Raw genomic sequence first — 15261 nt, 5'->3', positions numbered from 1 at the left:
TTCATCTGTGGATAATAAACTGGTTTCACATTGCAATAAAACTGGTGCTTATGTTATATTAATATTTATTAGCACTTATTGATGTTAGGGTTTAGTTGTTATCTTCTTCACATCACAGCCATTTTATAAAAATTCAAGTTAAATTGCTACACAATAAGCAATTAAAAGTGTTTGTGTATGTGAGAGAGAGAGAGGAAAAAAAAAATCTGTCTGTGGAGATATTCCTATACGGAAGGGCAGACCCTCGCGGCCTAGGAATCTAGAGAGTTGTGCTCAGAATGATGGAGTTATGTGAGTTTCCACTAGTTAAAGATTTGGCTCTCTGAATGCATGTTTCAACAGATAAGCACTGTGCTGCTGTTTACGTCAGAATTGTTTGTATGGGTTTCTTGTTGTTTAACGATATATTTTTGTATTCCTTGCTTTGACTGTGTGCGGTGCCTCATAAAGGTAAGAGATTATGTATAACATTCAGCGTCCTTTTTTGTGTGACGTGTGAAGGATTGCTAACTTGCAGGATAATGTGAGTCAGAAAGTGATCTGATCCAAATTTAACCAAATTTGTTCATCTCTAAATTTAGGGAATAGCTGAATGGCAAGACAGATATATTTCAGTTTCCATCAGTGACAAGGACGGAGTGTTGGCGGATGCCTGTTAACAGCTATATCGTATGGTTTTGATACTCATATATGTGTGTATGGGTGGGAAAAGACTAGTTACTAACTTTTATTTATCATGAGCCTGTTTCTTCTTTGACTGCTTCTAAATCACTCTTGGGCTTGATGTTCCTTCAGCGCAGATAATTCTTGTGCAGAAGGTGCGCTGTAGTCTTGAGTCACGTTTTTGCCCTCTGAGTAGAAAGACTTGCATTGGACTTGGACTTTTATCATTATGAAAACTGAAACATAGACCCTTTTAAAATAAGCCAGGTACCAGGCAAGGTAAGACAAACCAAAATTCTTTTTGTTGATCTTACAATCAGGCTTCAATGTCAATAATTTCAGAAAACGGGTTCAAGTTTATCCTTCAGTTGAGCATAACCCTGAGCTTAACATGTATATAATTCACATGTCTTCAGTAGGATTAATCATGTGCTTGTAACTGAGTTTGTATTTACCTGCTTTTCTGTGCTGGGGTCTTAATCTTTTTGATTATTCTAATTCTTTGGCCAAATATTGTCCTTGAAGATTTGACCAGTGAAAGCAAGAACATGTCCCCACTGCTTTTATACAAGACATTTAGTTAATGGGTACAACGTTTTCTTTTTTTTTTTTCTTGGCGAGATCCTTATTATAGACCTCTGTTTAGCCTGTTTCTCGTGTTTGATTTTAAGACCCCAGTTCAGTGACTGTGTCATCAAATTTGCACGTATAGTGATGGATTGTGATATTACAAACAATTTGATTGTTGCATCCCTCACTGAATCAAACAATGAGACTGGCTGGATTGGAAATAAGTTCATTTTTACATACAAGATCACTGAACTAACAGTGATTGAATAGGTAATACCAGAAAGTGCATGACAGCTTTGATAAGATTTAAGTAACATTGTGTTTCCTGTAGTTTGCTGAAGTGGTAATGATGATTTAAGGGTCTTACCTTAAATGTTTACTGCCCTTACAGGTGTAAAATAAAAACACAAGTCAGCCTTGTTTAATTTAATGTAATATTAATTTCTCTTTAAAGAATCAGTACACTAAAATATTTTTAAAAGACGGCTATTTTAGCATAATAGTAATGAGAGTATTGTAGAAAATTGGCAGGGATACTATGGGGTATGATTTTAGAAGACTGTATGTGGTAATTAATTAGCATTTGCTCTAATAAAATCCCACCACCCTATTTGCTGATTTCACAATGTTTTCTTCAGAGTCAGACATTACTATATTCATTTTCCCCTGCACTTGTCTTTTCAAAATATAAGCCAATAATCTATATTCTGTCGACTTGTTTCACTTTTTAATGTTTCTTGTTATACAGGAAATTAGACACTGCATTTATTATTATTGCTGGAAAAGAAAAGCCCAACCTCCCTAATAAGTATGAGAAGATAAAAAGCTTCAGGTTTCTGCTACATCTGTGTTCTTAATGTGGGCTTTAAAGTCAGAGTAAGTGGCTTTGAACCACCACTATGATGGCTCAAAGTGTTTACACTTTGTTCTCAAGTCTTGAGGAATATGAGCTCAAACTCATATTTGAGCTCCAGAAATTGTTTCTGAATTCAGAAGTTATTACATAGAACCAGAATCAACCTGTGTCTTGATATACATGATGTCCTTCAATAAGTTTAAGTTTATAAGTCTTCTTAATAACAAAGTATTACTCAACAAATCTTATGAGCATTTTCAAATGTGTGAATTTGGAATATCTCCACTGAAGTCAAGTACAGTGAAGCTAGATTCGTACCAGCAGAATTAATCGACAAGATTACATCACTAGCATGTCTCTAACCATTTTCCTAATAACAATACAATAGGCTTAGTATGCTATTAATTATTATTATTATTACATTTTCTTTGAAAAGGAACCTTTAATTTAAAAAAAACACCATCTTTGTGACCTGTTCATCCTAATTTTTATGATTTTTCAATTTGCAGTGTCAGGGTATAGACTATACAGAACTTTCATGTCTGCAAGTAGAAGGTAACTGAAGACCTGAGTAGCATCCCTTACCAACATTTTGCTTTGTGGGTCAAAGTCATGATATAAATAACCCTGTTTGAGTAAGAGGCAGTCAGTCTGAAAACTTAATAGAAATTTCAGGTAGTAAAGTTCTCTTTGTATCTCCCTGGCAATTATTTTGGATTTAAGATACCATTGTCCAATTAAAAAAAGAAAAAAAAAAGAACACAATTTTTCCCCTTTTAGCTCTGGGAATGGCTGGGTTGAAGTCCTGATCTCTGCAATGATCTCCGTATGGATACTTGCACAGACCTTCATTGAACTGAGTTAAGACTCATAAAGGTTCATGGTTCTGCCTTTATGAAGACATTATTGTTGTGCTGTCTAATTTGCAAAGTATGCAAGCTGAAAACATAGGACATATTTTCTCCCTATGTCTTTTATTTCTAGCAAAAAAGATTTAGACTAGATCTTTGGAAGTACTTCAGTGTTGAAGTGCTCCTAGCTGTCTGGAGTTCAAAACTCAGATCCTCAAACTCTGCTCAGTAGCTATCACGTCTGGACCCAGGTGAAATCCATAAATGCCTCTATTTCTACTAGTGATATTCCTTATGCGCCAAAATGTTTGCATTGAGGCATTGTAAGAACTGCTATCACGTTAACAGGGTTGAACAACAAGGTGGCCAAAGCGTTGACTGGAATTGTCGGTTGTCTTTTCCCCCAAGCGTTCTCTAACCACTGGGCCATGAGACCACATTCTTTCTTCTCTCACTGACTAGTTTAGCAGAAAAGCTTAGAAGAAGAGTCTTTCTCCCAAGTATGTTCTGATAGTTAATTGGCTTACAGATCCATGTGTGAGTGTAGGAACTGAAATCTTCCTTCTCTGGAGTAGGTGATCGAACTCCTGAGAAACTGGTTGAAGGGAAAGATGGGAAGGAGGAAGAAAAGAAAGCACAACTTTCTTGGACTGTGTTTTGAATGAAAGTGGTTGAACACAGATTAGTCTCTGGGAGGGGACTCAGGGAGGTGAATCCCAGTGGGAATGAAGCAGGTCTCCTCTTTCAGAGCAAAGTACCAAGGTCTGGAGTCAATAGCGCAGTAAAACACTCCTATTGAACACATATTGAACACATCTATCTATCTTCTGCCCTAGGGTGCTGGTTTGCAAATTTCTTCCCAAGATGCCCTGTCATACTCTTTGGATACCCTACACAGGGAAACTTGGATGCCTAATTAAGAACTGCAGTAAGGCACCAAAGAGCTGGACATTGTACCGTGCAGTACCTGCATGCATTTGTGGATTCAGTTCTAGGTACTGAGTTGTTGACACCTCAGAGGTGATGTTTCCAGGCTTGCCAAGAAGCAAGCCTTCAGGTGTCCAGAGAATATTAATAGTTAAATCTGCAGCACGTGAGGATTTTACTGTCTTTAAGGCTTGACAGCAGCTAAGTGTGTGTGTGTGTGGGGGGGGGGGGGGGGGGTGAGAAGGTGATTTTCAACTCTTTAGCTGGAGTTAGGTTGGACACAGGCATATTGGGGCTTTTTCTGAAACAGCCTAGTAGGACCCTGGAAGATGTCCCAGTATCCAGATTTATCTGGGACTAGCAGGATGAAACATCCTAAGTAGGAGCCAGAAAAAGTCACACGGGCTAGACAGTAGACCAGAGTTGTGGTTTGACTTTTTTCTGGTTTTCGTCTTATCATTTCTGCACTCCAGAAACAGCTACAATTTCCAGGCTCGGAAACAAAGGAACCTTTGCTGACTTCAGTGTTTATGAGGCTAGTTCTGCTAGCGCTAATATTAATGCAGCAGCTCAGGAAGAAGAGGAGATTTTCTACTTACTACCTAAAATTTCCTGGCTCTGTCGTTGTACGGAAACACTGGTGGTCACTTTGGTATATTTACAACCCTGGAAAAATATTATGCGTAATATATTATTATGTGTTCTGAAGTGTGTGTTTGTGTATTCACATACATACAGTGTATATAGATGTATCTTATGTACGTATTTGTGAATTTATTTATATAAGCATAAATTTGCCAAATCCTGTTACTATCTGAACAAATCAACATAAAAGATCAGCCTTTTTATTTGGATCATCAAAGAATCAATTACATTTGTAAGTGAATACTGTAGAGTTTATCACCCTCCAAAACTAAATAAGGTGCTGCTGTATTTCAGTATTTTCTTTTAATTAGAAGAAGGCACCTACGTAGCGATATCTGCAATGATTTTTCACAGCTGCAATCCTAGAACTGTGGAATACCAAAGTTAAGAATTCGATAGCAATGATAATTCAGCCATGCTGTACTAAAGCAGTGTTTTCCACTGGGTTTTGTTGATGGGCAAGTGGCTCAATATTGCCGAGTAGTCTGCCTAAAAAAAAATAAAGCAAGCTTATGGGATGTTCTGCACATTCAAATTAACATTTCCTGGAAAAGTTATTGCTTCCTTTTTTCTACCTAATTTTATTAACAGTAGAATTTTAAGATCAGCCATATTTATACACCCTTTATACGGAATTCAGGCAAAGTCTTCATGTTCCTTCCTGAAGGTCTATGCTCAAGGAAGTTACTTTTGGTAACAACATCCAGTTATTATGGCAGAACTGATCTAATAGCTTCTTTTCTCCAAAAAGGTTGGAACCATCATTCCATTTTTCTGTTCCCCTACCTTTGTGGTTCCTGTCTTCCCTTCCCCGCCCCCGCCAGCTGAGAAACATTGCTTTTTCCCTTGCCTTTATTCTGTTGCTTGCTGGATACTTTCCTAAGCTAATTCAACTAGCAGAAAACTTTCTTTATCCTGGTTAGCAAGCTGCATTAGCTCAGCTCAGGACCTGACAAAAGGGGCTGTGTGGCAGCGAGCAATTAGATCATCTCAGGCTGTCACTTCCCTCGTGTTTTCCAGTTCTTCAGAGTGACTGCAGAATGCATAATAAAAACTCGGAACAAAAACTGCAAAAGCAGCTCTGAGCCCTATGGGTGCTAAGGTGGAATGATTTGGAAGATAATCTTCATTTTTCAGGAGCTGCTCATAGGCTGCATGGGCCATTCTGATAGGTGAGGATTCCTAAATCACTAAGGAATGACGGTCATTTCCTCCTTTATTTTTCCTCCCCCTGCCCTCTCTTTCCATACCCTAATCCTCATCTCCTGCAACTGGGGTAGAGCAGTAAAACTTCAGCAGCTGGTGGGGCTCTGTGAAAGATTTTCACTCATGCTCGAACTCACTTGAGGGAGAGGCTAGAAACTGCTTTGTGCGACACGCTGTGCATGCATTTTTCCCTTTACTCTGAAATATTTCCGCAGACTGTGAACAGAGAATAAGTAGTTTGAAGACGTTAGTCATTAAAAACAGTGTCAACCTGGAACAGTTTAGTAGCTAAACAGCAAATCTTTTATGAATCAGCTGAGCAAGAGACTATAGGTGTGATCACAGCTGCTGAGTGTTGTTGTTGCAACTCAGTGAGACTACACTCATTTGTGCAGGAGGTGGAGACTTAATTAATTGAATATGATTTCTGAATAAAGCTTCAAATCACAGAACAGGTATGTGCATACTAATGCAGTTCACATAGCCAAACTTTTTTTTTTCCTTCTTTTCAGAAATTTAGAGTGTGTTCTAATGACTGTGGAAAAATCCTGTTTCCTTTGAGAAAAATAATGGTACCTTAAAAAAATACTAACCAGTAAATAATGTGATGGAAGCTGTGTTTAAGAACAGTTATTTGGCACAGCTATCTGTCCTCTGGCGTAAGTAACCAGTGGGATTTCTGAACCAGGGAAACTCATGAACTTTATTCATCATGTTTTTCCTTTGCCAGAATACGTGCCCACAGTGTGTTCAAACAGAGTTTGTATTTTTGAGTTTACCCAAATGGGAATGTGCAAGTGGCAAGAAGTGGAGATAGTGGTCTGAAAAGTCTGAGAGCCGTGGTAAAAGCAGAGAGAAATTAGATGCTGCTCTGAAAAGCCTAAGAGCCACGGTAAAAGCAGAAAATGGCTTGCTTTATCTCTGCATATACTCCTCGATACCCTCATGAGCTCTGATACCACTGTGGGTTTTCTTGCAGATAAGTGGTGTTGAAAGGGATGAGTATGAATATCTCAGCAGCGATTAAGAATTTGGTCACACCGTGGTTTTCAAAGCAGGTTTGGAATTTAAGGCGGTACCTTGGCTCCTGCCGCTTGTTGCTACCCCGGTACGGGGCCTTGTAACGGGCAGTGAGAGCAGTTGTAGGCTGTTTCAGTGCAAGAGCATCTGGTGTAGTTTGAGTTGTTGTTGACTGGCTATAATGAGGGTTTGTTTAAATGGTATTTTTAGTGCCCAAAGAAAGGATGGTTTCAAAAATACTGGTATTTTAAAAAAGCAACAGGACTTGTTGTGTTTCTGATTGTCTACTTCATAACAATAATAAATGTGCATACAAGAGCATGATTAATGAATTCTGAGTAAAGAGAAAGGAAGTGGGGAAAACAAACACTTTTAAAAGCTGCAAGAGAAATCTTTAAATTTCTATGAAATTCCAATTAAATTACTATTTACACAAAATATGTGTCTGAAGTGCAGTCTCTTTGGGATACGATCTGCGTGTGAAACTGAAATATGTCATTATTCCACCATTATTAGAAATGCCATGCACAGTGATTTCACCATATTTTGAAAATGAAGACAGTTTTCTACAGATTTTTATAGAAGGTAAGTCTAGAAGGAAAGAAAAAATATGTATGCGTACACATCTTGCAGGAGCCTCAAAGTTATATCCAAGCACACAGTGCTTTTACTGGTGACCTATATGGAAAAATAATAGCATTCAGATGTTTAGGTTAGCTAGAAGACAGCAACTATCCTAGATTATTGAGGTAAGGTGCAGCAAGTTTTAAGTCAAATGAACTTGGAGGTTGCATATAGTGCTTGGCATTTATACAAAGCAAGCTCAAGGTTGAATGCAGCATTCAAGTTGTAAAATGGATGTAGAATGGGTAAAAAAACCCTGCAATTACTTCAGTGACGATCCATTCAGGTTAAGAATTTTCATCTTTGCTGTTGCCATAGCAATCTGTTCCCCTGTCACTACCACATTAAAAATCCATTCTGTAAAACTGTTGTTGCCAATATTGAACACATAACAGACAAAAACATTTTTTTAATAGCTTAGGTGTCTTACTTGCAACACGAAGACGACCTAGATCTTAGAGAGATGCATATGTACTTTAAAAAGAAAAAGATTAGTGTTTCTATAATACATTGTAGGAACACAATATTTGTGCTGCAGTATTGATGTCAGTATAAAATAGTTTGCAAATAATACAGCAATGCAGTGTCAGTTGAACTCAAATAATTGAACTGTTCTGCTAAGATGTAACAAACCCATGTGTTCCTGAGTTAAGTATTTATTTTGGTAACAAGCTGTAGTGAAAGGCTTTTGAGACTATGTGGCTTTTTAACCTTCTGTTACTCGTTGAGTCTGATTCTCTTCAGTGATTGACTTCAGTGATTTTATCTGTACTGGTGTAATTCTGGAAGGGGAGGAGAGTTGTGTCCCCTAACAGTTTTACGTCTGTGATCTAATCCTAAACTGCTCACGTACCCAAGCTCAACAATGAGTTTGCATGGATAATGAATTGTAGGAACAGGTCCTTAAGCGTTAGTACATCCAAATGAGGGGGGAAAGGAATTTGTAATTCAAAGCAAACATGGCAATGGTCTGACAAATATATTTACCCAAACTCAGTAAAATGTAAATATCTTTCAATAAAGTAGAGCTACACATCTGTGTGTGTATATGTATATGTATTCATTCAGGGCTGAAATGCAGAAGTTTACTAAAATCACAAATGTGCTTAAGTCATGGATTTAAAAATGCAGGCATTGACTAAAGGAGTCATAACATAATAGGTGGAAACTGAATGTATGGCCCTTAGTGTCTGATCATCGACAATGCAAATCTCATCCTTGTTTCTGCCTCAGCATCGTTTCATCCTCTAACCATCTCTAGCCTTCATCCTTTGAATTCTTATTCTTTGTCCATCCCATACTGCTTTGTTTCACTTTTTATGTCTTCTACTTGCCACTGTCCCCACACTTCTATCCCTCAGTTGTCTTTGAGAGCCTTGATCTAGGGATGGTGTTGATTTAATGCAGGAGAAGCATAGGAGGAGAAAATACAGCAAATACTTACAATGCTATTGGGTATTAATAGAAGAATTGAGGGCAAGAAGTGATTTTCTTTTTTAACTACACTTGGAAATGTCTTCTAAATTTTTCATTTTCTTTTGGTTACATGGGAGGAACTGCTTTTTTTGTCTTTTAATGCAACTGCGTCCTCCTGTTTCCGGGCTTTTGGGTTGGTTTTCTTTTTTTAAATTCTTATCATTATTATTTTCTTAGTGAGTAAAATGACCACTGAAAAAGATCATTTCGTTTGCATCTCTTCACCTGTTTTTGCAATTCAAAATGTGACCCTTCGGAGCATGCTACGGGATGACATTTACCCAACAACTGAGATTGCAGGTCACCTACACAGTGGGCCTGCTGCGGTTCCTGTCCGAGGGCATCTGTGGATTGCACAAACAAAAAAGGTGTCCCTGACATGCCAGATACCTGTCTGCTCTGTATAGGTCACTGAAGACGGGGGTTTGTAAGTGGTTTGTGTTGCAGCCATATGCATTCATTAGCCATTAACTCCTACAGTGGGTGATGCAGTGGCTGAGGTTCCTGTTCCAGGCCAGGGCTGGGGCTGGTGCTTGAGGTAGGAGTTAGCAAGGGGTCATGAGCTCCCAGATGCTTGCCTGGGAGAAGAAGTGCTGCTGGATGTAAAGTTTAGTGAATTAGACAGTAGGAAATACACCTGATGATTGTTTGGGTTTTTTTGAAAAAAAATCCTCAGTATAAAGATGGTAAATCTGGCTTAAATGCATACAATCAAATCAAAACAATTCTGAGGCAAACTGAAACTTGGCTCTTCACTTTCCCCCATCACTGCACATTTCAGTGCTCCCTCCACATTGTAGGTGTTTCAGGGCGTCACCAGAAAAGCCCAAATAGACTTAGATAGAGGAGAGATTTGGAGTTATCTTTGACTTTTATGGACCTTTTTTATTAAAATGCTTAGAGCTGTAAATGTAGAAATAAGAAACTAATTTATCTTGACAAAAGTGCTGCCATAAACTATTCAGCACTCATAAAATAACCTTTTAAATTATTGTTTCTGCTGGTATCGATAAATTAATACAAAGTGCTTAAAGGTCAGGCATTGCCAGAAAAATGTCTTTTCAGCTTGTTAATTAAAGGTTTATAAGAATGTGCACCAGCTTGCTCTTTGGGCAAATTGGAAAAAAGGAAGGAGGGGAAAAAAAAAGCCCACATGGATGAAAATGATAGCGTGGAATTAGTGAGTGACGAGTCTTTGATCCACCAGGCTCGCCATGGCAAGCCTGGACAGTTTGTGAGTGAAAATAGGTGGCACTGCTAACAGGAGGAAAAAAAAGTTTATTTCCGTTTCTGGGGGGAGGTATCTTGATTACTCACCTCTTGCAGCCCATGGGCTTGAGCTGAGGACCCAGCTAGAACTGAAGTATTAAGGTGAGTGTGAGCAGTATTTGTCCTGTTGTAGCTTGAGCCATGGGGAGTTTGTCCAGTTCTCATTGCCTGGCCAAGAACATCAGATAAGGTCGTTTACTTTTTTATTTGCCAGGCAAGTGGTTTTATCTGCTCGTTTATTTACCACTTAGACTGGAACAAAGCAGTGCTCTGAAATGCACTGGAAAACGTACCCAGAGCCAAACTGCCCAACCATCCATTCTAGCACCTGCACCTCCTTCATTGCAGAGACCGCAACTGCGATTCCCCCTGTTTTACGCTTCACCTCTTTCGCCCGTCATCATGGAGACATCCTGGTCTGATCATTAAAATCTGACCTAAAAATTAGGCGACTCAGGTGTGACTCTACATCAACAGATGAGATGAGGTTAATCAATCACATGGATGAGACACTGGAAGGAAGAAGTCTGGCTTGCATTTCCACCTGCACAACAGTCTAGCCCTGACAACATTATTTTACCTCTAAATCTCGATTTTTTTCATCACTAAAATGGAGACAATAATACTGACCTAGGCGAAGTACCCTGAGATAACAGATGAAATGTGTTACAGGAAAAGTACAGAGGTTTCTGTCATTGAATTCTGCTGATACAACAGCTTGAACTATTTATTGCCCAAGCTGCGAAACAATAACAAAACAATGTAAATAGTGAAAAGTAAAACAGGTTCTTAGATATCTCTCTGTCTGAACATACTCTAGTGCTATTATTAATGTGAGATTAAAGTTTCGAATTTTCCCTTGACCATATGGTTTTTATACTGAGATTATTTCCTTGAATATTAAATAACAGATCCTTTCTGTAAAACCATTTGTAAACAGGAGGCTGCATCTTCGTCACTGAAAATTTCATAACCTAAGAATGCCATAATTTGTTTTTGTTCTCTCGAGATCGCTGCAGAACTCCTACTTCAGGAAAATAAATCTGATGAGTTTTTTGAGAGTGCAGGTGACAGAACTAATGATAGTTCATTTCCCTGATACCCACAGGCAATACATCCTGGCTTTGTCTTCCAGTGAAGCTAAGAGAGCAGTGCAGAGTAGTTTTACGGCGTTTCTTGTTTCTTCTCTCATTCCCATTCTTTTTTGGCTCAATCGTTCAGTGTTTTGAAACATAAAATAGAATTGGCCCAACCATGCACCCAGAGGCTGAGATGAGCTCCTTCCTCACAGGACAGGGGCATTCTGTTCTAGGCAGGGTTGGTTTGTTGGTTTTTTTCCTTGTGACTGATATTTGAAGTAGTACAAGAAAAGAGGTTTCTTGCTCAGACATGGAGGTTTTGTGCATCCTACCAACTGATAACTGTATCTTATCTAACTTCTGAGTAATTTGATTCTTATCTTTATAGTCAATTCCCAATTTCACTCAGTGTCGGCACTTCATATTTTAATACATGGTATTCTGTTGGCCAGTTTGAAAATCCTTGCAAATCCACGTCTATCTGTTGGAACAGGAATATCAGAATGTGTGTTTTCAAGGTCAGAGGTAGCATATATAAAAATGACGAGAGATGCAGCCACGCTTTAAGCACGACCTTTCAGGAGGAAGAGCTTCTTGTTTTAACTTTCTGTAGAGGGTGTATGTGTAGCCCAGGAGAAGTTGTGGTGCTCCTGGTGTTTCCAGGGAAAACTCAGGCTTCACTGCATTGTGAAAGAAATCTCATTCTATATATTAGCAGTGTTAGGATGGAGGGAAAATGCGGATCATACTTGTGATAAACTTTCAGTTCCTCTAGTGTGGCTTGGAAAGTCCACTTTGGTATTCACCTTAAAAAACAAATAACTGGGCTGAATTAATTCTAGTTCATGCTAATGTAAAGCAGGAAGTTGTGATATGTCTAATAAGTGGCAATAGCAGCAGGTGGCAGCTCAAGTTCTCCTTCTCTCCAGGCTGCAGGAATTCATCGCGTTGTCCTTCCCAACGTCTGAGGCTGTGATATGGTAGACAGGGCAAAGAAGTAATTCATTCAGATAGTTTATAGTATCCTTCCCATTGTTTTTATTCCATGTGTCACCCTATAAGGATAACTGTGGTGGAAATACCCCCTTCTGTTCCTCACTCTGCTGCCAATACCTTTACTTCTGCAGGAAGGTATAACTTGTTCTGGTATCCATGGGTGGAAATGTTGCTTTCTCCATCCCCGCCCCACTCCCCGCCCCGCCCCCCCCCCCCCCCCCCCCGTCCTTGGCTCAAGGCAGAATTTTAATGGAGTATATTTTTCCATGGATAATCCAGGGCACTGGTTATCCACGAGTACTCAGGAAAAATTGTCTTGCATGTTTATAACTGTACAGCTCTCCTTGTTTTTAACTCAGGCAAATCTTATGCAAATTTTAATCTTTGCTGAATATATAACATCACACCCCCAAATGTCTCCAAGAGGAGTAGCAGAGTTAAAAATATAAACTCTGTAGGACAAGTTTATTAAAAATATTCTGCATGAAAATGCATGGTATTCTTATCAAACACTGTAGTTAGAATGAAATAGACTGTTTTACCACTCTGTTGTTGAGGTCTGAGGAGAATATATTGGCATGGACCTGACACAGTTTTGCTTTCCTTGAGCTGATTACATTATAGTTTCCTTTCTATTGACAAATTTCATTACCAGATTGGGGTAATATTAGCACACTTTATCTTACTGGCTGTGATCCGATACTTTTGTTTTGAGGGGAGTTAAATTTAGAGAAATTCAGTCGAATCTATTTTTCTTTCCTTATTAGCTATTTCTAGCAGCCTGATAAGTTTTTGTGATCAGTGACTGTCTCTTGCTGTTATAATGACAATCATCTGCTTGCTTATATTGCCATATCGTCCCCACAGCAATTAAGAAATGTTAGATAAAAGTTATAAAACCTTGCTGTCGTGGTTTAATCTCAGTCAGCAACTAAGCACCACGCAGCCGCTCGCTCACTCCCCCCCACCCGGTGGGATGGGGGAGAGAATTGGAAGAGCACAAATGAGAAAAACTCGTGGGTTGAGATAAAAACAGTTTAATAATTGAAATAAAATGATAATAATAATAATAATAATATGATAATAATAATAATAATACACAAAACAAGTGATGCACAGTACAATTGCTCACCACCCGCTGACCGATGCCCAGCCAGTCCCCGAGCAGCGGCCCCCCCCCGGCCAGCTTTCCCCAGTTTATGTACTGAGCATGACGTCACATGGTATGGAATGTCCCTGTGGCCAGTTTGGCTGTGCCCCCTCCCAGCTTCTTGTGCACCTCCAGCCTTCTCAGTCGGCAGAGCATGGAAAACTAAAAAGTCCTTGGCTAGTGTAAGCATTACCTAGCAACAACTAAAACATCGGTGCGTTATCAACTTTGTTCTCCTCCTAAATCCAAAACACTGTACCAGCTACTAAAAAGGAAATTAACTCTATCCCTGCCAAAACCAGGACACTTGCCTTAAGAATATTGGCCAGCTAACCAAAATACGAACTGTAATCAGGGATGAAGGAATGAAAAGGTTGAAGGGGAAAAGTTAGCTATGTTTTTTAGACCTATGGCCCAATCTTAAATTTATAAGCTATCTGTCCCTTTTAATGGAGAAAATAAAGTACAAGTTATTTACAACATCTCAGATCCAGTATTTTAGGAGCCTCTGTGGGTGAGGCTTGAAAAAGAGGTGCCATTCAGACCATCTATAACAGAACGGTTAAATGTACATCTATAGATATCTATCACTACAGATAGATGAAAAGTCAGCAAAGGATTGGAGCTAAACAGACACAGAGATTTTTAGGCAGGAGGGAAACTTGTGTGTACTTGACTGTATTACGGAAACATAATTTGCTTATTCTTGGTATCCAACTGTATTCCTAAGGGTTAAAGAAAATACTGGGTTAACAAGTATCGCTTCTTCATCTACAAAGTAAACTTTATGTAGAATGCAGCAATGTATTTGCTCATAGAAGGAGCTAATCAAATATCTTATACTGGGTACTACTGAAAGGCATTTAAAGAATAATGCAATCATCAGGCACAGTCAACATGGGTTCACAAAAGGAAAGTCCTGTTTAACTAATTTGATACCCTTCTATGATAAGGTCACCCACCTAGTGAATGAAGGGAAGGCAGTGGATGTAGTTTTTCTGGATTTTAGTAAGGCTTTTGATACTGTCCCTCACAGCATCCTTCTGGACAAGTTGTCCAACTTGTGGACAACTTGTGGGATGAGCGGGTTCACGGTGTGCTGGGTGAAGAACTGGCTGAAGGGCAGAGCTCAAAGGGTTGTAGTGAATGGGGCTACACCTGGCTGGCGACCAGTCACCAGCGGTGTTCCTCAGGGCTCAATTCTAGGGCCAGTTCTGTTCAGTACATTTATCAATGATCTGGATGCAGGAGTTGAATGCACCATTAGCAACTTCGCTGATGGTACCAAACTGGGAGGTGCTGTTGACTCTCTTGAGGGACAAGAGGCCTTGCAGAGGGATCTAGATGGACGGGAGCATTGGGCAATTATCAACGGCATGAAATTGAACAAGTCCAAGTGCCAGATTCTGCACCTGGGACAGAGTAATGCTGGGCACAAGTATAAATTGGGAGAGGAGTGGCTGGAGAGCAGCCCTGCAGAAAGGGATCTGGGGGTGCTGGTTGACAGCAGGCTCCGTATGAGTCAGCAGTGTGCCCTGGCAGCCAGGAGGGCAAACTGCATCCTGGGGTGCATCAAACACAGCATAACCAGCCAGTGAAAAGAGTTCATTATCCCGCTTTATTCAGTGTTGGTGCAGCCTCACCTCAAGTACTGTGTGCAGTTCTGGGCCCCACAATTTAAGAAGGATGTGAAGGTCCTTGAATGCATCCAGAGGAGGGCAACAAAGCTGGTGAAGGGGCTGGAAGGTATGTCCTATGAGAAGCGGCTAAGGACTTTGGGCTTGTCTAATTTGGAGAAAAGGAGGCTGAGGGGTGACCTCATGGCTCTCTACAGCTTCCTGAGGAGGGGAAGTGGAGAGGGAGGTGCTGATCTCTTCTCCTTGGTATCCAGTGAGAGGACATGTGGGAATGGTTCAAAGCTGCGCCAGG

General features: G+C 39.7%; 1 protein-coding gene across 1 annotated transcript in view; it reads left to right on the top strand.

Moving 5' to 3' along the window:
* Positions 1–15261, top strand: part of PHF21B (PHD finger protein 21B) — a 167567-nt gene that overhangs the window by 109476 nt on the left and 42830 nt on the right. The gene's annotated exons all lie outside the window — the stretch shown is intronic.

The sequence above is a fragment of the Aptenodytes patagonicus genome, chromosome 1 (assembly GCF_965638725.1).
Source record: "Aptenodytes patagonicus chromosome 1, bAptPat1.pri.cur, whole genome shotgun sequence".
Classification (NCBI taxonomy): domain Eukaryota; kingdom Metazoa; phylum Chordata; class Aves; order Sphenisciformes; family Spheniscidae; genus Aptenodytes; species Aptenodytes patagonicus.
The sequence above is the reverse complement of the archived record's forward strand: the minus strand, read 5'-3'. Positions and strand labels throughout refer to the sequence as shown.